Source organism: Bos mutus, chromosome 2 (assembly GCF_027580195.1).
Source record: "Bos mutus isolate GX-2022 chromosome 2, NWIPB_WYAK_1.1, whole genome shotgun sequence".
Classification (NCBI taxonomy): domain Eukaryota; kingdom Metazoa; phylum Chordata; class Mammalia; order Artiodactyla; family Bovidae; genus Bos; species Bos mutus.
This window is the reverse complement of record NC_091618.1, coordinates 124,812,037-124,837,727: the sequence shown is the minus strand read 5'-3', so window position 1 is coordinate 124,837,727 and position 25,691 is coordinate 124,812,037. Positions and strand designations below refer to the sequence as shown.

Here is a 25,691-nt window from a genome sequence, read left to right as displayed (position 1 = left end):
AAGATAAAATACAATAGTGATGTAAAATATAATGATATGGTAATGTGAATATGCTGAAGATGATACTGAAGCTTAATTTTTTAGAAAGCGAATTTTGTGTTAAAGTTACCTCAGAGCTAAGTTAGAAAAACTAAGGTAAACAATGACAACAACAGCATTTTGAGGACAGGGAACAAGTTAAGCGATGCCAGAAAGGAGCAACACCCAACTGTGTGTAGGGAACTCAATAAATAGTTTGAGTGCTGGAGATTGGTGTGAATTAAAAGAGTTAAGACTAGAGTGCTAACCAAAGAAAAGGTCACAGGGTGCATTTTGTATTCTGTTTAATAGTATGAATTTTTCCTGTGGAACTTGGGAACCACTGAATTTTTTTTTTTTTTTTAATCAATGCCTTTGGCTGAATACCTATATTTAAAATATAAATGGAATAGGATCTTAGAAAAGAAAAGAAACCATTTTAAGGAAATATGAAGAGAAGTAAGAGTTTAGTTGTATAGTAGTCATGAAATTGAAACATGGAATTTCAATAATAATTAATAGAAAAATACATTTTACATTTCTGTGTATGTCTTTTTAGTTCTGTCTTTTTGTGTGAGTGTCCCTGCATTTTCTACTATGGATTTTGGAATATGGTCTGACATACCCTAAGTGAGAGACTTATCTGCCTAATATTGGTAGATATGAGGAGTGCTGTCTTTTCTGAACATCATTACACAAATATATTCCAGTTAGTATGCTTATAATAAACTGTGATTTGGTAGTACAATAGAGCATATGGAGTTTATTGGAATATTTAATTTAAATAAAACTTCAATTATGTAAAACAAAATACATAGCAATATGAATACTGATAGATTATTTCCAAAAGAAAAAAGAAAGGATGATTCTGCATTTTTTAAAACAAGCTTAGAAATAGGTGAAAACATTTCATCTTGGAAAGAACTTGAGATTTTGATTTATAAATATTTGTGCTCAAATCTCGTATCAAATATTAACAGTGAAACTTCAATCTGTCATGGATACATCATAAAAATATTTTCCTTAAATATCCTTAAAAAGATAAGAAACCTTAACTGAGGAGTTTCAACTATTTTAGCCACTCTAATGAGAATATCTTTAATTATAGACATATATTCAGGGAATTGCTATCAATGGCTTTCAAGATATTTTGTTGATTGATAAGAACACAACATTGTGAGATCATTTTGCTGACACTGATGAATGGCTTTTAATACTTGATTTATAGGTATTAATTGTATTCTTCTCATCTTGTACCAAGAAACTATGTTTACAGCTCAAAAGCAATTTACTTAAACCCACTAACCATATTTAAGATTGCTAAGAAAATAACCTTATTTAAGATTTAAGAGATACTGAAAACAGTAATATCAGATATAAAATCATTTCCCTCAGTTCAGTTCAGTTCAGTCTGGTCGCTCAGTCGTGTCTGATTCTTTGAGACCCCATGAATCCAGGTACTCCAGGCCTCCCTGTCCATCACCAACTCCCAGATTCACTCAAACTCATGTCCTTCAAGTCGGTGATGCCATCCAGCCATCTAATCCTGTGTCATCCCTTTCTCCTCCTGCCCCCAATCCCTACCAGTATCAGAGTCTTTTCCAATGAGTCAACTCTTCCCATGAGCTGGCCAAAGTACTGGAGTTTCAGCTTTAGCATCATTCCTTCCAAAGAACACCCAGGACTGATCTCCTTTAGAATGGACTGGTTGGATCTCCTTGCAGTCCAAGGGACTCTCAAGAGTCTTTTCCGACACCACAGTTCAAAAGCATCAATTCTTTGGCACTCAGCTTTCTTCACTGTCCAACTCTCACATCCATACATGACCACTGGAAAAACCATAGCCTTGACTAGAAGGACCTTTGTTGGAAAAGTAATGTCTCTGCTTTTGAATATGCTATCTAGGTTGGTCAATGCCATGCAAGTATCATGGACTATTAATGAATTTTTAATTTAATTCTCCCTAATAACCTCAGATATGCAGATGACACCACCCTTATGGCAGAAAGTGAAGAGGAACTCAAAAGCCTCTTGATGAAAGTGAAAGTGGAGAGTGAAAAAGTTGGCTTAAAGCTCAACATTCAGAAAACGAAGATCATGGCATCTGGTCCCACCACTTCATGGGAAATAGATGGGGAAACAGTGGAAACAGTGTCAGACTTTATTTTTGGGAGCTCCAAAATCACTGCAGATGGTGACTGCAGCCATGAAATTAAAAGACGCTTACTCCTTGGAAGGAAAGTTATGACCAACCTAGATAGCATATTGAAAAGCAGAGACATTACTTTTCCAACAAAGGTCCTTCTAGTCAAGGCTATGGTTTTTCCTGTGGTCATGTATGGATGTGAGGGTCGGACTGTGAAGAAGGCTGAGCGCCTTCTTTCCCTGATGCTGGGAAAGATTGAAGGCAGGAGGGGAAGGGGAGGACAGAGGAAGAGATGGTTGGATGGCATCACCGACTCAATGGACATGAGTTTGGGTGGACTCCAGGAGTTCGTGATGGACAGGGAGGCCTGGCATGCTGTGGTCCATGGGATCTCAAAGAGTCGAACACGACTGAGTGACTGAACTGAACTGATCTGTTGGTGGCCATCTGGTTGTTTCCATATCTTCACTATTGTTAATAATGCTGCAGTAAACATGAGAATACATACTAGTGTTAGTTGCTCAGTCATGTCCAACTCTTTGCAACCCCATGGACTGTCACCTACCAAACTGCTGTGTCCATGGGATTCTCCAGGCAAGAATACTGGAGTGAGTTGCCATTCCCTTCTCCAGGGGATCTTCCTAACCCAGGGATTGAACCCGGGTCTCTTGCATTGCAGGCAGATTTTGCTGTCTGAGCCACCAGAGAATCCCTGGAATGCATATATATGGTCAAAATCTTGTTTTCATTTCCTTTATGTATATACCTAGAAGTGGAATTGCTGGATTATATGGTAGGTCTATTATTAATTTTTTGAGGAAACTCCATACCGTTTCCTATAGTGGTTAGACCAATTAACATTTCTACCAAAAATGTATAGGAGTTCCCTTTCACTGCCAGTCTCTGTTGACTCTTGTCTTCTTGATGCTAGTCATGCTTCAGGTATGAGGTAAGAGCTCATTGTGCTTTTGATTTGAACTTTCTTAGTATTGGTTAGGTATGTTGAGCATTTTTTCATGGGTCCATTGGCCATTTTGATGTCCTTTTTGGATAAATGTCTATGTAATTATTCTGTTTATTTATAAATCAGATTGATTTGTTTTTGTTGTTATTGAGTTTTCTGAATGCATTATATATTTTGATTGAGGTTGCATTGTATGTGTAAATGGTTCTGGGCAGTTTACCATTTTAACAATATTAATTCTTCTGACCCATGAACATGGGGCATTTATCCATATGTTTGTATCTTTGGTTTCTATCAGCTGTGTTTAACAGTTTTCATTGTACAGATTTTTCACTTGCTTAGATAAATTTAGTTCTAAAAGTTTTTTTTTTTAATTTTTTGGTGCTTTAAGTGATTTTCTTTATTTCTTTTTCTGATGTTTCATTATTAGTTTAAAGGAATGCAACTGATCACTATGTTAATTTTGTATGCTGCCACTTTACCGTAAATTTTGATTAATTCTGATAGGTTTTTTTTTTTTTGGCTGATTCTTTGGAATTTTCAATGTATAGAATATCACCAGCAAATAATGATAATTTTATTTTCTTTAAATTTCAGTTCAGTTTAGTTCCTCAGTGGTATCTGGCTATTTGCGACCCCATTGACTGCAGCACACCAGGCTTCCCTGTCCATCACCAACTCCAAGAGCTTGTTCAAATTCATGTTCATCGATTTGGTGATGCCATTCAATCATCTCATCCTCTGCCATCCCCTTCTCCTCCTGCCTTCAATCTTTCCCAGCGTCAGGATCTTTTCCAGTGAGTTAGTTCTTTGCATCAGGTGGGCATAATATTGGAGCTTCAGGTTCAGTACTTGTCTTTCCAATGAATATTCAGGACTGATTTCCTTTAGGATTGAATTATCTGATCTCCTTGGAGTTCAAGGGACTCTCAAGAGTCTTCTCCAGCACCACAGTTCAAAAGCATCAATTCATCAGTGCTCAGCTTTCTTTACAGTCCAACTCTCATGTCCATACATGACTACTGGAAAAACTGTAGATTTGACTAGATGGACCTTTGTCAGCAAAGTAATGTCTCTGCTTTTTAATACGCTGTCTGGGTTGGTCATAACTTTTCTTCCAAGGAGCACACATCTTTTAATTTCATGGCTGCTGTCACCATCTGCAGTGATTTTGGAGCCCAAGAAAATAGTCTGTCACTATTTCCACTGTTTCCACATCTATTTGCCATGAAGTGATGGGACCAGATGCCATGATCATCATCTTAGTTTTCTGAATGTTGAGCTTTGAGCCAGCTTTTTCACTCTCCTCTTTCACTTTCATCAAGAGGCTCTTCAGTTCCTCTTTGCTTTCTGCCATGAGGGTGGTGTCATCTGCATATATGAGGTTATTGATATTTCTCCTGGCAATTTTGATTCCAGCTTGTGCTTCATCAAGCCTGGCATTTTGCATGATGTACTCTGTATATAACTTAAATAAGACAGGTGACAATTTACAGCCTTGACATACTCCTTTACCAATTTGGAACCAGTCCATGTTTCCATGTCCCATTCTAACTGTTTCTTCTCATCCTGCATACAGATTTCTTAGGAGGCAGCTAAGTAGGTCTGGTATTCCATCTCTTTAAGAATTTTCCAGTTTGTTGTGATCCACACAGTCAAAGGCTTTGGCATAGTCAATAAAGCAGAAGTAGATGTTTTTCTGGACTCTTGCTTTTTTGATGATCCAACGGATGTTGCCAATTTGATCTAAATGAATAATCCTTCCTTAAGTACAAAAATAATAAAAGAGAAATCTATAATAACACAATTTTAGACATTGAAAAGTGCATGAATTCGCAGAAATTTGCAAATTTGAAAAACATACTGTTTGAGTTATAGCAGAAGAAACGCAAAGTAATATGATTTTCACTGCAGAAGCCGTAAAAATCTCAGAAATTAGTGCTTAAACATAGGGTCAGAGTTGGCTTGAAAGCAAAAAGGTTTGTTGAATTGGTGAGCTTTTTTTTGTTAAGTGGTAAATCCTTATACTAGCAGAAAAGTGAAAATTTGGCCTTTTGAGACAGTGATCCAGAGACATATACATGAAGTACATGCAGGAACATCTAACTTCAGGAAGACAGTACAGAAAACAAAAGGATAAACTGAAAACCCATACCACCACTGACACAATCCATGCCTCTTCCCTCCTTCATTTCTTTCTCTCTCTGTTTTTGTTTTTTTTTTTTAGAAACTATTTAGTTTAATTTTTTTAAGACAGTACATTCTGATTTAATAATAACAGATGTAGAACAATTGTATGCCATCTCTAAAGGAAAAAAAAGAGTTAGATTCATTGTAATCATCAAAAGAAACAGTGAACTCCCTTATATAGAGAGGGATCTTGGTTATAAAAGGGAGACGTTCCTTTTACCCTCATAGTGAAGCTCAGTGACTTGATAATGGAGATGCCATGTTACAGTACAGGAACGATCAGCATCAGGCACATAGATAGCACTCCAGTGCATCCTTTTGGTCCACGTCTTTTATTGGAAGCCAGGACAGGAAATAGAGAGAGTATCCGAGTATTATAACTATCCTGAAATAAATTTCTGAAGATGCAACCAGATTATCAATTTGAAGTTTTCATTTGTAACCTTTGCCTAAAAATGCCAAACTTCTATTCAGAATTCCTCAACATGCCGTCTTTCTACTCAGTATGGCTTTTTCCTAAATATGAATCCTCAAATATTGGATGAAAATTCCTAAAAATAAAAAGGACCCTTAAACAAACCTGATGGGAACAATTAGTTTGGGTGACCAAAGACAGTTTCCTCAAAGAGATGAAAAAGATATTGTTATGAAGAAGAGTACAAAGAGAACAGAACAGGAATTGTTTGAATTAAACATAAGTTCAGTTCAGTCGCTCAGTCGTGTCCGACTCTTTGTGACCCCATGAATTGCAGCACGCCAGGCCTCCCTGTCCAGCACCAACTCCCAGAGTTCACTCAGACTCACGTCCATCGAGTTGGTGATGCCATCTAACCATCTCATCCTTTGTCGTCCCCTTCTCCTCCTGCCTTCAATCCCTCCCAGCATCAGAGTCTTTTCCAATGAGTCAACTCTTCGCATGAGGTGGCCAAAGTACTGGAGTTTCAGCTTTAGCATCATTCCTTCCAAAGAAATCCCAGGGCTGATCTCCTTCAGAATGGACTGGTTGGATCTCCTTGCAGTCCAAGGGACTCTCAAGAGGCTTCTCCAACACCACAGTTCAAAAGCATCAATTCTTTGGCACTCAGCTTTCTTCACAGTCTAACTCTCATATCCATACATGACCACTGGAAAAGCCATAGCCTTGACTAGACGGGCCTTTGTTGGCAAAGTAACGTCTCTGCTTTTCAATATGCTATCTAGGTTGGTCATAACTTTCCTTCCAAGGAGTAAGTGTCTTTTAATTTCATGGCTGCAGTCACCATCTGCAGTGATTTTGGAGCCCCAGAAAATAAAGTCTGACACTGTTCCCTTGGTATCTGTAATTTTCTTGAAGCGATCTCTAGTATTTCCCATTCTGTTGTTTTCCTCTATTTCTTTGCATTGATCTCTGAGGAAGGTTTTCTTACCTCTTCTTGCTATTCTTTGGAACTCTGCATTCAGATGCTTATATCTTTCCTTTTCTCCTCTGCTTTTTGCTTCTTTTCTTTTCATAGCTATTTATAAGGCCTCCCCAGGCAGCCATTTTGCTTTTTTGCATTTCTTTTCCAATGGGATGGTCTTGATCCCTGTCTCCTGTACAATGTCACGAACCTCCGTCCATAGTTCATCAGTCACTCTGTCTATCAGATGTAGTCCCTTAAATCTATTTCTCATTTCTACTGTATAATCATAAGGGATTTGATTTAGGTCATACCTGAATGATCTAGTGGTTTTCCCTACTGTCTTCAATTTAAGTCTGAATTTGGCAATAAAGAGTTCATTATCTGAGCCACAGTCAGCTCCTGGTCTTGTTTTTGCTGACTGTATAGAGCTTCTCCATCTTTGGCTGCAAAGAATATAATCAACCTGATTTCAGTGTTGACCATCTGCTGATGTCCATGTGTAGAGTCTTCTCTTATGTTGTTGGAAGAGGGTGTTGCTATGACCAGTGTGTTCTCTTGGCAAAACTCTATTAGCCTTTGCTCTGCTTCATTCTATATTCCAAGGCCAAATTTGCCTGTTACTCCAGGTGTTTCTTGACTTCCTACTTTTGCAATCCAGTCCCCTATAATGAAAAAGACATCTCTTTTTGGTGTTAGTTCTAAAAGCTCTTGTAGATCTTCATAGAACCGTTCAACTTCAGCTTCTTCAGCATTAGTAGTTGGGGCATAGACTTGGATTACTGTGATATTGAATGGTTTGCCTTAGAAATGAACAGAGATCGTTCTGTCATTTTTGAGACTGCATCCAAGTACTGCATTTCAGACTCTTTTGTTGACCATGATGACTACTCCATACTAAAGCAGAAATTTAAAAAATATTGTTTTGAAAGGTAAGTTTGAAGACATTTTCTTAAAAATGAAGAAAATATATATAGAAAATAAGAGAGGAGGGTTATGAAATTTGAGAAAAACTTTTGCGTGTCCAATACAAAATATTAGAAATCCTAAAAATAGAGACAAAATTAGGTCATAATACATACAGGCTATTTGCCTGGTTAAGCTGGAAGATAACATTTTCCCAGTTGGTCCTAGTGGTAAAGAACTTGTCAATGCAGGTAGACGTGAGACACGGGTTTGATCCCTCCTTGAGAAAATCCCCCGGAAGAGGGCATGGCAACCCACTCCAGTATTCTTCTCTACAGAATTACATGCACAGAGAAGGTTGGTGGGCTACAGTCGATAGGGTTGCAAAGAGTCAGACATGATTAAAGCAACTTCACATGCATGCATACATAACATTTTCCATTTTAGTTGTTCTATTGCTATGTGATTGCAGGTTTCCCCAATAACTTCTATTTTATATATGCATTCCTTGGTGTTATGACAATTTGTCTGTGATTCCTATGCATGACATCATTTTAATGGTTAGGACTTAGAAGCCTCATCATCATCATTTATTCCTTCCCTTTTTTATACATAATGTTCATTCAAATGTATTCAGTCCTTCTTATTTTACCATCTTCTAAGTATTTCTCAACTCTGTCCACTATTCCATCACCTTAACATTTGATTAAGATTTATTCATTTCTTGCCTTGTTGCAGTGGCCTCTGGAAATGTACAATCTGATGTGAATTTTAAAAACTGAATAGGCATTGATTCTTGTCACTGGGTTGTGTTGCAATGACATTTAATTCTTGATTTTCTACTGCTGTTTTTAGCTGTTTGGAATTTTTTTTATTTAAATGAATTTAGTACTGAGAACTATCTGCCTTCTGCTGCCTTCTACAGTAAATTCTATGTGTGTAGGGGTTTCCTGTCATTAAGGACCAGTAGAAAAGTTCAGATTGAGATAAATATTTTAAAAATTAAGCTTCACATAAGTTCTATACATTTTATTACATTTATCAGTATATAATGGGGTGACAAAAATCTATATTTGGAAGTTGGGGAGAAAGACCTTTCAAAAATAAATGTTCTATGCTATTTTTCTGCACTGTTATTAGCAGAAGTGCAGAGTAAATTTTATTTAGGACATACATAGTATCAATTCCCTTAAACAAAGAGTTGCTTGACTTCAAGAGAGGAGCAATAGCATCGGGCTTTTGAAATTGAGTAGAGAGATCATGTAGATATGCCCTTTAAAGGATCAATACCTCATCTGGTAATGAAAAGTAGAGTCTATTTCAACAAGTCATACCAAAAATCATAGATTAGGAGTTGTTATATTAAAACTTTCAAACCCAAACAGAATAGCTAAAAAATTCATAAGAGAACAAGAGAAAGAACAATAATCTTTATTAAATCACCCTGTGACTCTTTTCACCACCAATAATGGTTCTATAACAAAAACTAGATTAAGATTTAGGTGCCACAGTTTATTTTTAAGGTGTTTCCAGGGGAAGAAGCTGAGGCAGTCAATTTTCCTTTTAAAAGAATGACACAGGCAAGTACTCATATGACAGAAAGCTTGAATATCTTCCTGGATAAAACAGTCCTCCCGGCAATAAAAATCAAACAAAATCCATCTTGAACTCTGATTAGTCTTGATCTTTTAAAAAGTTTTATTTCTTAAGCTTGAGGAAGGTTTTGTGGAGTTTATACTGTATTTAGGATTATTTTAACTACATGTGATATATCTTGTACCTTTAAGTGCCACCTAATTTTTACCTTTATCTTAATTACTTTATTCTAGTGTTAATCTAATAGAGCATTATGTTGTGTTGCTATTTTTCTGAGCCTGAAATTTCTTGTTTGGATTTTAAGCCATGGGTTGTTCTCCTTTTTCCATTCTATTTCTCCCCTAAAATATTTATATTAATTTCTAAATATGATAAAACATTCTAATCAGCTAGGGATTATCACAGGATTATGTAGGGTATAGGAATTCAATATAAATATCAGATATCCAGTCTGTTTCAAGAAGAAAATAGGATATTTTTCTAGGAATTATACAATTTTATTCTTTAAAAATACCTCTTAAACAACTTTCCTCTCATTCTCACACCGAAACTACCCCCAACACACACACAGAGTTTTAACTTATTTTTTAAGCTTGCCAAAAGATAATTTAAAAGTAGTAATCTATTACTACAGTACATATAATACTTGCCTAAGAATATCCTTAACTTGAAGTAATAATGTCAACTCACAAGACAATGACTGTTTTCCAGACTCATCAATTCAAGCTTGAGATAATTTCATTTTTAATATTTGTATGCCTAACTGGTTTGTGATAGGTATATAGATTTATTAAATTTTTGAAATTTGTAGCTGGAAATAAAAGTTATTACTGTGGTCTTTGCATGTTTATTTTCTTACAAATTTCTGCCTATGAACTTCATAAAGGTGCTATTCCTCTGTAATTGATTTCGTTCCCTGTGCTATACAACTTATGTAATAATGTAAATCATCTATATTTCAATTAAAAAGTATAAATGAATTAAGCCTCCTTCCACTATATTATCCTAAATTCCATATCCAAATGAGTGGTCATCTGATAATACGTTGTAGTGTGTGCAGGTGTGTCCATCAGTCGCTCAGTCATGTCCAAATCTTTGTGACCCCATGGACTATAGCCTGCCAGGATCCTCTGTCCATGGGATTTCACAGGCAAGATTACTGGAGTGGGTTTCCATTTCATCCTCCAGGGATCTTCCCTACCAGGGATAGAACTTGTGTCTCCTATGTCTCCTGCATTGCAGATTCTTTACTGCTGAGCCACCAGGGAGGCCCAGTGATACACATAAAAACTATTATTTTCTAAGTAATTTGTCAGACACTGAGATAAGAACTTTGCATTGTCCTATTGAGCCATATTTAAAGTTTCAGAAAAAAAAATAAAAAATTACTTCAATGAACCTTTAGGTATATTCATGAGAAGGGCCACCCCTGCACCTTGATTCCCAGATCTTTGTATTCTGATTACAGGAAAAGAAGGCCTATGTATAATAGTCATTGCTTCAAATCTTAGGACATACTTCATAAAACTACACATTAGGCTTTCAGGGTTTTGTTTACCAGGTAGCATCATAAATGTACTGTGTGCTGTGCTTAGTCCCTCAGTCTGTCCGACTCTTTTTGACCCTGTGAACTGTAGCCTCTGTCCGTGGGGCTGCAGTCACCATCAGCAGTGATTTTGGAGCCCAAGAAAATAAAAATCTGTCTCTAATTCCACTTGCCCCTTCTCTTAATATTTGCCATGAAGCAATGGGACCAGATGTCATGATCTTAGGTTTTTTGAAGTTAAGTTTCAAGTTTCAATTACGCTCACTATGGTTGGATCTGTTACAGAATAGTTTTTAATTCAAGCAGTGCCCATTTGTGTCTCCTGTAGGGCTCCTAGTAGGGTCCACTATAGCCTACTCACCAGCTAACAGGTACTTTTTCTTGGGGAATTTTGTCTAAAGCCATCTTCACATCATTTCTTTCCTGCTGATAAGGAAGTACAGTAAGTTACCCCACATTTGTTACTTCAACATGTGGAAGCAAATATGTAATCACTTGATCCATCTTTGCACTACTTAAGTCCATTTATTTCATGAACCCAGGTCTGAACCCAGTTCTAAGGATCTGATATAGTCAGTAATTTAAGTAATCCAATCCATTTCTGAGCTAGCTACCAGGTTTTGTTGATGAGTCTTCATGATTCACCCCAATTTTCTCTCTAAATTTCCACAGATATTTTCAGAATTTTGAGTGTGGGAAATGGGGATGGTTTTACCACATAATTATCTAGGGCCTGTTTACATGACCATACTGCCAGCTTATTATGGCTTTAGGATCTATAAATTTCCAGCTCCTCTTCTGAGGACACAGGCCTATTCTATTACTAAATAGTTCCCTCAGCTTTAGTAATGGTGTAGATTTGCCCTTATTCTCTTCCACTAAACACCTTACCTTCTTTTTCGAGAGATTTATAGTCTGTGTGATATTATACATTTTATTGCCAAATAGCTGCTAAGCAGCTCCTTTTATATCTGTATGTCTTACTTGCATTACCAGAGACATGATAGTTATTCTGGGCTGAGGATTACCTGATGTATGTATGCCATTTAGTCTCAACTGACACCTGATGGCAAGTTAACAGTTGTCTTTGAAAATAGATTTCTTGAGGAAGTGCCTCATGCACTTTTGTCTAAAAATTCAATTTGCTTGCACCCTAACTGTAGACACTTCTGAAATCATTTGAATAATTGAATTAAATGTGTAAATGTTGTAGCCTGAGAAACAGCAGTTGATGAATCGTTTTTTAAGAAAAAAACTTCAGTGAAGTATAATTTATATGCAGTAAGCTGCACATATTGAGTGCACAATATGATACATTTTTATATATGCAGACATATATACCTGCATAACACCTGTGAAACCAGTAATTCAATCAATATAACTATATAACTATATCAGTTATCCTCAAAAATTATCCTTCCCACTCCTTCCAACCACTTCCTGCCCCATACAACCTCTGATCTGCTTTCTGTCATGATAGATTAGCTTGAAATATATGAAATTCTATACAAATTAAACCATAGAGTGGATATTCAGTTGTATCTGTCTTCTTTCACCAAATATTATTAATTATAATACCATAATTATTTACTAATTCATCCTTGTACCTATTAAACTTTGTTACTTTTTACGGCTGACTAATACTCCTTTAGATTACATATCAAAATTTTATACATCTTTTTTTTTATTGGTGATTATCAATAAAACTGCTATCAGCATTCACATCAAAGCTTTTGTGTGAACATAAATTAACACTGAACATGCTGATCCATATGGTAAGCTTATTTTTAACTTATGCAGATGACACCACCCTTATGACAGAAAGTGAAGAGGACCTAAAAAGCCTCTTGATGAAAGTGAAAGTGGAGAGTGAAAAAGTTGGCTTAAAGCTCAACATTCAGAAAACGAAGATCAGGGCATCTGGTCCATCACTTCATGGGAAATAGATGGGGAAACAGTGGAAACAGTGTCAGACTTTATTTTTTTGGGCTCCAAAATCACTGCAGATGGTGACTGCAGCCATGAAATTAAAAGACATTTACTCCTTGGAAGGAAAGTTATGACCAACCTAGATAGCATATTGAAAAGCAGAGACATTACTTTGCCAACAAAGGTCTGTCTAGTCAAGGCTATGGTTTTACCAGTGGTCATGCATGGATGTGAGAGTTGAACTGTGAAGAAGGCTGAGCACCGAAGAATTGATGCTTTTGAACTGTGATGTTGGAGAAGACTCTTGAGAGTCCCTTGGACTGCAAGGAGATCCAACTAATCTATTCTGAAGGAGATCAGCCCTGGGATTTCTTTGGAAGGAATGATGCTAAAGCTGAAACTCCAGTACTTTAGCCACCTCATGCGAAGAGTTGACTCATTGGAAAAGACTCTGATGCTGGGAAGGATTGAGGGCAGGAGGAGAAGGGAATGACAGGATGAGATGGCTGGATGGCATCACTGACTCAATGGACGTGAGTCTGGGTGAACTCCGGGAGTTGGTGATGGACAGGGAGGCCTGGCATGCTGCTGATTGATGGGGTCGCAAAGAGTCGGACACAACTGAGCGATTGAAATGAACTGAAGCTGTTTTCTAATGTGGTCAAACTGTGTTGCATTTATACAAGCAAAATTAGAAGCACCAATTTCCTCTATGTTGTAGCATTTGGTACAATCTATTTTTGTCTTTCATCCATTTTAAGAGATGTGTTGTGGTTTTTAATTTTATGTTTCCCTAATATATTCCATGTGTCTCTGTCATCTTTATATCTTCTTTGGTAAAGTGAAAATGAAATGATAGTTACTCAGTCATGTCCGACTCTTTGCGACCCCATGGACTATAGCCCACCAAGCTCCTCTGTCCATGGAATTCTCCAGGCAAGAATGATGGAGTGGTTTGTCATTCCCTTCTCCAGGCGAATCTTCCCAATAGCATGTGTTCAAACCATTTACTTGTGTAAAGAATGTTTTTTATTATTGAAATTGAAAAAGAATTTTTAACGTATTCTAGCTAGAAGAATTTTAACAGATATGTAAGTTTCAAATGTTTTCTCTTTGTGGCTCATCTTTTCATTCCCCTAACAATGTCTGGATTTAATTCATCTGAGGTCTAATTTGTCAATTCGTCTTTCATGGATTATGTTTTGGTTCTAAATATCTCGGCAAAATATTTAAAATATTTCCCTAATCAAGATCTCAGAGATTTTTCTCATGTTTTCTTTTAGAAATTTTTTCATGTTGTGTTTTACAATTAGTTCTATGATTCACTGTCAATTAATTTTTGTTCAATGTTATATGGCATAGATTAAAAACTGGTTTTCCACCTATGGGTATTCAATTGTTTTAATATCCTTTGTTGAAAAGTGATAATTTCTCCTTGAATTGCCTTTGAAGTTTTGTAGAGCATGAATTTTCCACTTAGTGTTGGCTTATTACATAGTTCTCACTGTGTTGATTTATCAGGTTGTCTGTCCTTATGTCAATACCTCTTTATCTTGATTACTGAAGCTGTATAATGATTCTGCAAAATAGTGTTCCTACATCAGTTCCATTCTTTTCCAAAGTTGTTTTGACTAATCAAGGTCCTTTGCATTTCCATATGAATTTTATAATCAGTTTTTTAATTTCTACAATTGATGGTTGCTGGAATTTCAATTGAATAGTGTTGAAATTATAGATCTATTTAGAAAAATTGACATCTTAATAATTTGAGTATATCAACCAATGAGCATAGTGTAGCTCATTATCTATTTAGGTTTTCTTCACTTGTAGTCAGCAATGATTTATAGATTTCAATGTGTAAGTCTTGTGTGTTTTGTAAAGTTTACTTGTAAATTTTTCAGTAGTAATTATTTGTAGTAATATATTTATTTTAAAGTTACATGTGCTTGTTGATTAAAGAAGTAATACAATTGATTTCTGTACATTGATCTTGTATCTTGAATTTTCCTGAACCATTTCATTCCTTCTAGGAGGTTTTTCATGGATTGTGTCAGTTTTTTTACATAGAAAATAATATCATCTGTGAATACTTTTACTTTTCTAAACACAATGCTTTTTTCCGCCTTTTGTCATTGAACTTGTTAGAACCTCCAATATAATGTTGAATTAGTGAGAGTGGAAATCCCATTTATTCCTGATTTCGGGGTAAATATTCAGTCGTTCATGATTAAATGTAACAGCTGTAGTTTTTCCATAATTGATCACAATTAAGTTGAGGAAGTTCCTTTTTCCTAGTTTGCTGAGAGCTTTTTCTTTGTCTATTGGCTTGGTCTCTCGGTTAATGTAATAAGTTACATTAACTGATCTTCAAATGTAAAAATAAATTAGACTCAGAATAAATATTAATAACACTTGAACGTGCTATATTAATGATTTTAATATGTAGTTGGATTTGGTGTGAAAAAGCTTTTACAAATTACACATCTTTATATAAAAGGAACATTGGCCATTAATTTATTTTTCTTTTGAGGTCTTTGGTTTTATTTCTGCCATCATAGAAAATGTTGGGAAACATTTCTTCATTTTTTTTCACTCTTATGGAAACTTGATTATTATTAGCTCTATTTCTTCACTAAAGTTTTGATAATCTATCACTAAGGCCATGTAGTCATAGAATTATTTTTTAGTGGGAAGGTTTTAATTACAAATACAATTTCTTTAATAAATTCAGGTCTAACAAATGTCTACATTCCTTTTTGCCTGAAATTTATAACTGTGCTCTTTCTCTTTGTTTTGTTTGATTATACTGACTGATGGATTATCACTTTTATCATTCCTGTCAGTAAAATCAACTTTTGGTTTCATTGATTTTCCCTATAGGTTTTGTCTTTTATATTTCATTGATTTCCACTCTGGTCTTTCTTGCTTTCTTACTTCTACTTACTTTTGGTTTATTAGCTCTTTGTTTTCTTAAAAAGTAGAAGTTGTGGCCACTGGCTGAACCACACTTTTCTTCTAATTTATTTATGCTGTAACATTCCTCCCAAAGTGATGTAATGGCATTTCACATATTCTCACAAATTATGACATATTGAAATTTCATTTTCATTCTGTATGAGATATTCATTAAATTCCTTTTTGATTTCTCATTTGGTCCATAAGTTATTTTAAAGTGCATTATTTAGGTAAACTAATTTTGAGAGATTCTGCTTCAGACATCATTTTGTTATTGATTTTACTTTAATTTTATTGCAATTAGAGATAAAAATTTGTATGACTTGATTCTTTTACAAATTATTGAGACTGTTTTTATAGAAGATACAACCTATCTTGGGAAATATTTTGTGTACCTTTGAAATGAATGCATTCTCCTATTATTTGTCACTATTCTGTCATCTCAGTGTGTTGTTAGTTGTCAGATATGCTATACTGTTACTGATTTTTCATGCTTAATTCTATTAATTTTAAAGGGAAGAACATTAAAATCTCTAAACTTAATTGTGGATTATCTATTTTCATATTTAATTTTTACTGGCTTTTGCTTTCTTTATTTTGAAATTATGTTATTATATGGACAAATATTTGGGATTGTTATGTCCCCTGAGGAATTGATTCCTTTGTTTTAATCAAATACAATTCTTTATCACTGATAATACCCTTTGCTCAGAAACCAGGATTTGATTTTTTGTATTGTTTCTCTATTCTCAATATCATTGATTTCTGCTCTAATTTTTATTATTCCTACCTTTGCTTGGGTTTAATTTGTTCTTACTTCTCCATTTTTTTAAAAGGAAAAGCACAGGTTACTTACTTATTGCTATTTCTTATTTTCTAATATAAACATTTCTTGCTATAAGTTTTTCTCTAAATCACTTTAATTGTACTTCACAATTTTGATATATTTTCTTTTCATTTACAGTTACATCAAAATATACATTTTTCCTTTGAAACATACTCTGTGACCCATGGTTTGCTTATAAATATGTTGTTTAATTTTCTATTTGGGATTTGTTTCAACATATATCCCTATTATTGATTTCTACTTTATTTTTGTTTAATTTTTAATTTCAATTATTTTAAATGTATTCATATTTGTTTGATTATCCAGTATGTGCTCTAACTTGGTGACTGTTCCATGTGTTCAAAGAATAATATGTATTCTCCTGTTGAGTATATTTTCTATGCCAATCAGGTCAAGTTTATTGACAGTGCAGTTAATGTTATTTATATGTTTATTGATTTGTTTCCTGTTTATTCTATCAGTTACTGAGTAAAGAGTGTTATATTGCCAAGTAATTATGAGTTTGATAGCTTATGGTGAAAGATGTCAGATTCCTGACCTCTGAAGAAGAAGATTTGACTTCAGGGTCAAGGACTAGGCTTGATCACTCAGAGCCTCTGTGTGGCAGAAGTTTTATTACAGTGATAAAGGACAGAGAAAGCCTCTGACACAGACATCAAGAGGGGGACAAAGAGTGCCTCCCTCGCTAGTCTTAGCAAGGGAACTATATGTTTTTTCAGTTGGCTATAACAGTAAATCAAAAGACTGTCTGAAGGTTGTAAAGGTCTTACCAGATCCACTTACACAATTTATATTTTAAGAGAATAGTATTAGAACTAACAATAGAAAGAACTTACCAGACACACACATATAGGTGCCCAATATGCTACTGGAGATCAGTTGAGAAATAACTCCAGAAAGAATGAAGGGATGGAGCCAAAGAAAAAACAATATCCAGTTGTGGAAGTGACTGGTGATAGAAGCAAGGCCTGATGCTGTAAAGAGCAATATTGCATAGGAACCTGGAATGTTAGGTCCATGAATCAAGGCAGATTGGAAGTGGTCAAATAGGAGATGGCAAGAGTGAATGTTGACATTCTAGGAATCAGCAAACTCAAATGGATTGGAATGGGTGAATTTAACTCAGATGACCATTGTATCTAGGACAGTGGGCAGGAATCCCTTAGAAGAAATGGAGTAGCCATCATGGTCAACAAAAGAGTCTGAAATGCAGTACTTGGATGCAATCTCAAAAACGACAGAATGATCTCTGTTCTTTTCCAAGGAAATCATTCAATATCCCAGTAATCCAAGTCTATGCCCCAACCACTAACGCTGAAGAAGCTGAAGTTGAATGGTTCTAATAAAAGCTACAAGGCCTTTTAGAACTAACACCCAAAAAGATGTCCTTTTCATTATAGGGGACTGAAATGCAAAAATAGGAAGTTAAGAAACACCTGGAGTAACAGGCAATTTTGGACTTGGAATACAAATGAAGCAGGGCAAAGACTAATACAGTTTTGCCAAGAGAACACAGTGGTGATACCAAACACCCTCTTCCAACAACACAAGAGAAAACTCTACACATGGACATGACCAAATGGTCAACCTGAAATCAGGTTGATTATATTCTTAGTAGCAAAAGATGGAGAAACTCTATACAGTCAGCAAAAACAGGACCAGGAGTGGACTGTGGCTCAGATCATGAGCTCCTTATTGCCAAATTCAGACTGAAATTGAAGAAAGTGAGGAAAACCACTAGACGATTCAGGTATAACCTAAATCAAATCCCTTATGATTTACAATAGAAGTGAGAAATAGATTTAAGGGACTAGATCAGATAGACAGAGTGCCTGATGAACTATGGACTGAGGTTCATGACATTGTAAGGAGACAGGGATCAAGACAATCCCCAAGAAAAAGAAATGCAAAAAAACAAAATGGCTGTATAAGGAGGCCTTAGAAATAGCTGTGGAAAGAAGAAAAGCAAAAAGCAAAGGAGAAAAGGAAAGATATAAGCATCTGAATGCAGAGTTCCAAAGAATAGCAAGGAAGCTATAAGAAAGCCTTCCTCAGTGACCAATGAAAAGTAATAGAGGAAAACAACAGAATGGGAAAGACTAGAAATCTTTTCAAGAAAATTAGACATACCAAGGGAACATTTCATGCAAACATGGGCTCGATAAAGGACAGAAATGGTATGGACCTAACAGAAGCAGAAGATATTAAGAAGGGGTGGCAAGAATACACAAAAGAATTATACAGAAAAGAGCTTCATGACCAAGACAATCACGATGTTATGATCAGTCACTTAGAGCCAGACATCCTGGAATGTGAAGTCAAGTGGGCCTTAGAAAGCATCACTATAAACAAAGAGAGTGGAGGTGATGGAATTTCAGTTGAGCTATTTCAAATCCTGGAAGATGATGCTGTGAAAGTACTGCACTCAATATGCCAGCAAATTTGGAAAACTCAGCAGTGACCACAGGACTGGAAAAGGTGTTTTCATTCCAATCCCAAAGAAAGGCAATGCCAAAGAATGCTCAAACTACCACACAATTACACTCATCTCACATGCTAGTAAAGTAATGCTCAAAATTCTCCAAGCCAGGCTTCAGCAATATATGAGCTGTGAACTTCCAGATGTTCAAGCTGGTTTTACAAAAAGCAGAGAAAATAGAGATCAAATTGCCAACATCTGCTGGATCATGGAAAAAGCAAGAGAGTTCCAGAAAAACATGTATTTCTGCTTTATTGACTATGCTAAAGCCTTTGACTGTGTGGATCACAATAAACTGTGGATAATTCTGAAACAGATGGGAATACCAGACCACCTGACCTGTCTCGTGAGAAACCTATATGCACGTCAGGAAGCAACAGTTAGAACTGGACATGGAAAAACAGACTGTTTCCAAATTATGAAAAGCCTATGTCAAGGCTGTATATTGTCACCCTGCTTATTTAACTTCTATGCAGTGTACATCATGAGAAATGCTGGGCTGGAAGAAGCACAAACTTGAATCAAGATTGCTGGTAGAAATATCAATAACCTCAGATATGCAGATGACACCACCCTTATGGTAGAAAGTGAAGAGGAACTAAAAAGCCTCTTGATAAAAATGAAAGAGGAGAGTGAAAAAGTTGGCTTAAAGCTCAACATTCAGAAAACTAAGATCATGGCATCTGGTCCCATCACTTCTTGGGAAATAGATGGGGAAACAGTGGAAACAGTGTCAGACTATTTTGGGGGCTCCAAAATCACTGTAGATGGTGATTGCAGCCATGAAATTAAAAGACGCTTACTCCTTGGAAGGAAAGTTATGACCAACCTAGATAGCATATTGAAAAGCAGAGACATTACTTTGCCAACAAAGGTCCATTTAGTCAAGGCTATGCTTTTTCCAGGGTCATGTATGTATGTTGGAGTGAGAGTTGTGACTGAGTGAGAACTGTGAGAGTTGGTCTGTGAAGAAAGCTGAGCGCTGAAAATTGATGCTTTTGAACTGCGGTGTTGGAGAAGACTCTTGAGAGTCCCTTGGACTGCAAGGAGATCCAACAAGTCCATCCTAAAGGAGATCAGTCCTGGATGTTCATTGGAAGGACTGATGCTGAAGCTGAAACTCCAATACTTTGGCCACCTCATGAGTAGAGTTGACTCATTGGAAAAGACTCTGATGCTGGGAGGGATTGGGGGCTGGAGGAGAAAGGGACGACAGAGGATGAGATGGCTGGATGGCATCACCGACTCGATGGGCATGAGTTTGAGTGAACTCTGGGAGTTGGTGATGGACAGGGAGGCCTGGCATGCTGCAAATCATGCGGTCACAGAAGTCGGACATGACTGAGCAACTGAACTGAACTGAACCAGACACACTCCTACATCATACACTTTAAATTGACAGGATTAGCCAGAAAGTTCTTAAGAAGGAGAAACATGTCCTCCAGTAGGTTACACTGTTGTCATATAACAATTGGTACAGAGTTTAAGGTAAAACATATCCTTGAGCAAGATGAGTTATTTTGTTGTGCAATCATTAGCTCTGAGATTAAAGTAGAGAAAACGTTTTATATGACTAAGACTTCCCCGGTGGCTCAGATTGTAAAGCGTCTGCCTACAATGCAGGAGACCAGGGTTCGATCCTTGGGTAGGGAAGATCCCCTGGAGAAGGAAATGGCAACCCACGCCAGTATTCTTGCCTGGAAAACCCCATGGACTGAGGAGCCTGGTTGGCTACCATCCATGGGGTCGCAAAGAGTTGGACACGACTGAGTGACTTCACCATCTTCACTAAGCAATGTAGTTTTTTATTGACCATGATGGCTACTCCATTTCTTCTAAGGGATTCCTGCCCACAGTAGTAGATATAATGGTCATCTGAGTTAAATTCACCCATTCCAGTCCATTGGAGTTCGCTCATTCCTAGAATGTTGACATTCACTCTTGCCATCTCCTGTTTGACCACTTTAATTTACCTTGATTTATGAACCTAACATTCCAGGTTCCCATGCAATATTGCTCTTTACAGCATCAGACCTTGCTTCTATCACCAGTCACATTCACAACTGGGTATTGATTTTGCTTTGGCTCCATCCCTTCATTCTTTCTGAAGTTATTTCTCAACTGATCTCCAGTAGCATATTGGGCACCTACTGACCTGGGGAGTTCCTCTTTCAGTATCCTATCATTTTGGCTTTTCATACTATTCATGGGGTTCTTAAGTCAATAATACTGAAGTGGTTTGCCATTCCCCAGAGAAGGAAATGGCACCCCACTCCAGTACTCTTGCCTGGAAAATCCCATGGATGGAGGAGCCTGGTGGGCTGCAGTCCATGGGGTCGCTAAGAGTCGGACACTACTGAGTGACTTCAATTCACTTCACTTCACTTGCCATTCCCTTCTCCAGTGTACCACATTCTGTCAGACCTTTCCACCATGACCCACCCATCTTTTGTGGCCCCACAGTGCATGGCTTAGCTTAATTGAGTTAGACAAGGCTGTGATCCTCGTGTGATTATACTGACTAGTTTTCTGTCATTATGGCTTCAGTTTGTCTGCCCTCTTGCAACACCTACCATCTTACTTGGGTTTCTCTTACCTTGGACGTGGAGTATCTCTTCACAGCTGTTCCAGCAAAGCGCAGCCACTGCTCCTTACCTTGAATGAGGGGTATCTCCTCACCGCTGCCCCTCCTGACCTTGAACAAGGAGTAGCTCGTTTAGGCCTTCCTGTGCCGGCGCAGCTACCACTCCTTGGGCATGGGGTAGTTCCTCTCAGCCGCCACCCATGATCTCTGTTCATTTCCAAGGCAAACCAGTCAATATCACAGTAATCCAAGTCTATGCTCCAACCAGTAACACTGGTTGGAGTTCAAGCTAAACTTGAACTGTTCTATGAAGACAAACAAGACCTTTTAGAACTAACACCCAAAAAAGATGTCCTTTTCTTTATAGGGCACTGGAATGCAAAAGTAGAAAGTCAGGAAACACCTGGAGTAACAGGCAATTTTGGACTTGGAATACGGAATGAAGCAGGGCAAAGGTTAATAGAATTTTGCCAAGAGAACACACTGGTCATACCAAACACCCTCTTCCAACAACACAAGAAAAGACTCTACACATGGACATCACCAAATGGTCAACCTGAAATCAGGTTGATTATATTCTTAGTAGCAGAAGATGGAGAAGCTCTATAAAGCAAAAACAAGACTGGGAGCTGACTGTGGCTCAGATCATGAACTCCTTATTGCCAAATTCAGACTTAAACTGAAGACAGTAGGGAAAACCACTAGAGCATTCAGGTATGACCTAAATCAAATCCCTTATGATTATACACTGGAAGTGAGAAATAGATTTAAGGGACTAGATCTGATAGAGTGCTTGATGAACCATGGACAGTGGTTCGTGACATTGTACAGGAGACAGGGATCAAGACCATCCCCATGGAAAAGAAATGGAAAAGACCAAAATGGCTGTCTGGGGAGGCCTTAGAAATAGCTGTGAAAAGAAGAGAAGTGAAAAGCAAAGGAGAAAAGGAAAGATATATGCATCTGAATACAGAGTTTCAAAGAATATCAAGAAGAGATAAGAAAGCCTTCCTCAGCAGTCAATGCAAAGAAATAGAGGAAAATAACAGAATGGGAAAGACCAGAGATCTCTTCAAGAAAATTAGAGATACCAAGGGAACATTTCATGCGAAGATGGGCTCGATAAAGGACAGAAATGGTATGGACCTAACAGAAGCAGAAGATATTAAGAAGAGGTGGCAAGAATACAGAGAAGAACTGTACAAAAAAGATCTTCGTGACCAAGAGAATTACGATGGTATGATTGCTCACTTAGAGCCAGACATCCTGAAATGTGAAGTCAAGTGGGCCTTAGAAAGCATCACTATGAACAAAGCTTGTGGAGGTGATGGAATTACAGTTGAGTTATTTCAAATCCTGAAAGATTATGCTGTGAAAGTGCTGCACTCAATATCCCAGCAAATTTGGAAAACTCGGCAGTCAGTGGCCACAGAACTGGAAAAGGTCAGTATTCATTCCAATCCCAAAGAAAGGCAATGCCAAAGAATGCTCAAACTACCACACAGTTACATTCATCTCACACGCTAGTAAAGTAATGCTCAAAATTCTCCAAGCCAGGCTTCAGCCATACATGAACCGTGAACTTCTTGATGTTCGAGCTGGTTTTAGAGAAGGCAGAGGAACCAGATATCAAATTGCCAACATCCGCTGGGTCATCGAAAAAGCAAGAGAGTTCCAGAAAAACATCTATTTCTGCTTTCTTGACTATGCCAAAGCCTTTGATTGTGTGGACCTCAATAAACTGGAAAATTCTGAAAGAGATGGAAATACCAGACCACCTGACCTGCCTCTTGAGAAACCTATATGCAGGTCAGGAAGCAACAGTTAGAACTGGACATGGAACAACAGACTGGTTCCAAATAAGAAAAGGAGTACGTCAAGGCTGTATATTGTCACCCTGCTTATTTAACTTATATGCAGAGTACATCATGAGAAACGTTGGACTGGAAGAAACACAAGTTGGAATCAAGATTGCTGGGAGAAATATCAATAACCTCAGATATGCAGATGAAACCACCCTTATGGCAGAAAGTGAAGATGAACTCAAAAACCTCTTGATGAAAGTGAAAGTGGAGAGTGAAAATCTTGGCTTAAAGCTCAACATTCAGAAAACAAAGATCATGGCATCCGGTCCCATCACTTCATGGGAAATAGATGAGGAAACAGTGGAAACAGTGTCAGGCTTTATTTTTTGGTGGCTCCAAAATCACTGCAGATGGTGACTGCAGCCATGAAATTAAAAGACGCTTACTCCTTGGAAGAAAAGTAATGTCCAAGCTAGATAGCATATTCAAAAGCAGAGACATTACTTTGCCAACAAAGGTCCGTCTAGTCAAGGCTATTGTTTTTCCTATGGTCATGTATGGATGTGAGAGTTGAACTGTGAAGAAGGCTGAGCGCCGAAGAACTGATGCTTTTGAACTGTGGTGTTGGAGAAGACTCTTGAGAGTCCCTTGGAATGCAAGGAGATCCAACCAGTCCCTTCTGAAGGAGATCAGCCCTGGGATTTCTTTGGAAGGAATGATGCTAAAGCTGAAACTCCAGTACTTTGGCCACCTCATGTGAAGAATTGATTCATTGGAAAAGACTCTGATGCTGGGAGGAATTGAGGGCAGGAGGAGAAGGGGATGCCAGAGGATGAGATGGCTGGATGGCATCACTGACTCAATGGACGTGATTCTGAGTGAACTCTGGGAGATGGTGATGGACAGGGAGGCCTGGCATGCTGCAATTCATGGGGTCGCAAAGAGCCAGACACAACTGAGCGACTGATCTGATCTGATCTTCTGGTCTGTATTGCTCCAGATCCTCTCAGGTCCCTCAGGCTGTCATGGCTTGCTGTGGTGATACTATGTCAGACAGTATAGGGGGAGGCAACAGCTACAAGACAAGATCTCCCAAGTCCTCCATAACAGTGTATTAAGGTTTTTTGGTTATTTTTAAGGCAAATTTCAAGCTCCTCCATAATTTCACAGCAGCTGGTGATGTCAGGAGTCCCTCCATCTGAAATTGAATGATGATGAGTGATAATTCCATACTGATGGTAGTGATCCAAACGGTTCGGAGCTCTGTATTTTGACAGTTCCCCTCTGGTGCAGAAACAAATATGTCTTGTATACCATAGCTCTTTAGTTCTTCTGTATCTTTTTGGATATTTCTTCTAACATTTTCAAATTTACAAACTGGAAGAACACATAAACCAAGAAACTGAGAACAATTCACTCATGATAGGGGTAGCCATGATCATCTGAATTAGAGTCTATTCATCTTCAATAGGCTCTTCTTCTGATGAGTCAAACTCACATGTCTGCATTGAGCTAGGTGGCTTCATTGTGGGCCACCCCACATCCTGATCGGCCACTGCCTCTCATTAACATTTTATCATGAGATTGTAGCAATGCGTTAATGTATTCAGGCTGTACTAATTTTAGTTCTCTCTGAAGTTGCTTCCTCCACTGAAGTTGTGAATCCCTCAAAGTTATCCAAGAGGGTTGGAACCAACGTTTCTCAGACTCCTGTGAATGTTCAAATTTTGACCTCTTCCCTTGAATAATGGGGCTTCCTAAGTGGGGCTAGTGGTAAAGAACTCGCCTACTGATACAAGAGACATAAAAGATGCATGTTTGATCCCTGGGTCAAGAAGAAACCCTGGAGGAGGTCATGGCAACCTACTCCAGTATTCTTGCCTGGAGAATCCCATGGACAGAGGAGCCTGGTGGGCTACATTACACAGAGTTGGTGTGTAGCCCACAGTTGATCCATGCTACTTTTTTTCTTTTTCTTTTTTTTATTTATCTTTAAATGAACTAGAGTTTTCAGGATATGATATTTGTAGGAAATTTCTGACACAGAGGGTAGAAATGAGTAACATATTTTTCAGTCCAGCTAAATTTTCATAACCAAAAGATTCTCCTTTTCTTTACTGGCAAAAAAGTACACTTCTTCATGCAAATGTAGCTCATCTTCAGCAAGTGGTGCTGCAAAGTTGGACAGCTTCATGTAAATCAATGAAGTTATCACATACCCTCACATCATGCACAGAAGTAAGCTCCAAATGACTTAAAGACTCAAACATAAGACATGACACCATAAAACTCCTAGAAGAGAGTGTAGGCAAAACATTCTATTACATAAATACTGCCAATGTTTTCT

The 25,691-nt window shown here is 37.4% G+C and overlaps 1 pseudogene; it reads right to left on the bottom strand.

Moving 5' to 3' along the window:
* Positions 1 to 4,749: 4,749 nt before the first annotated feature.
* Positions 4,750 to 24,870, bottom strand: LOC102278127 (cyclin-dependent kinase inhibitor 3-like; annotated as a pseudogene).
* Between the last annotated feature and the right edge of the window lie 821 nt (positions 24,871 to 25,691).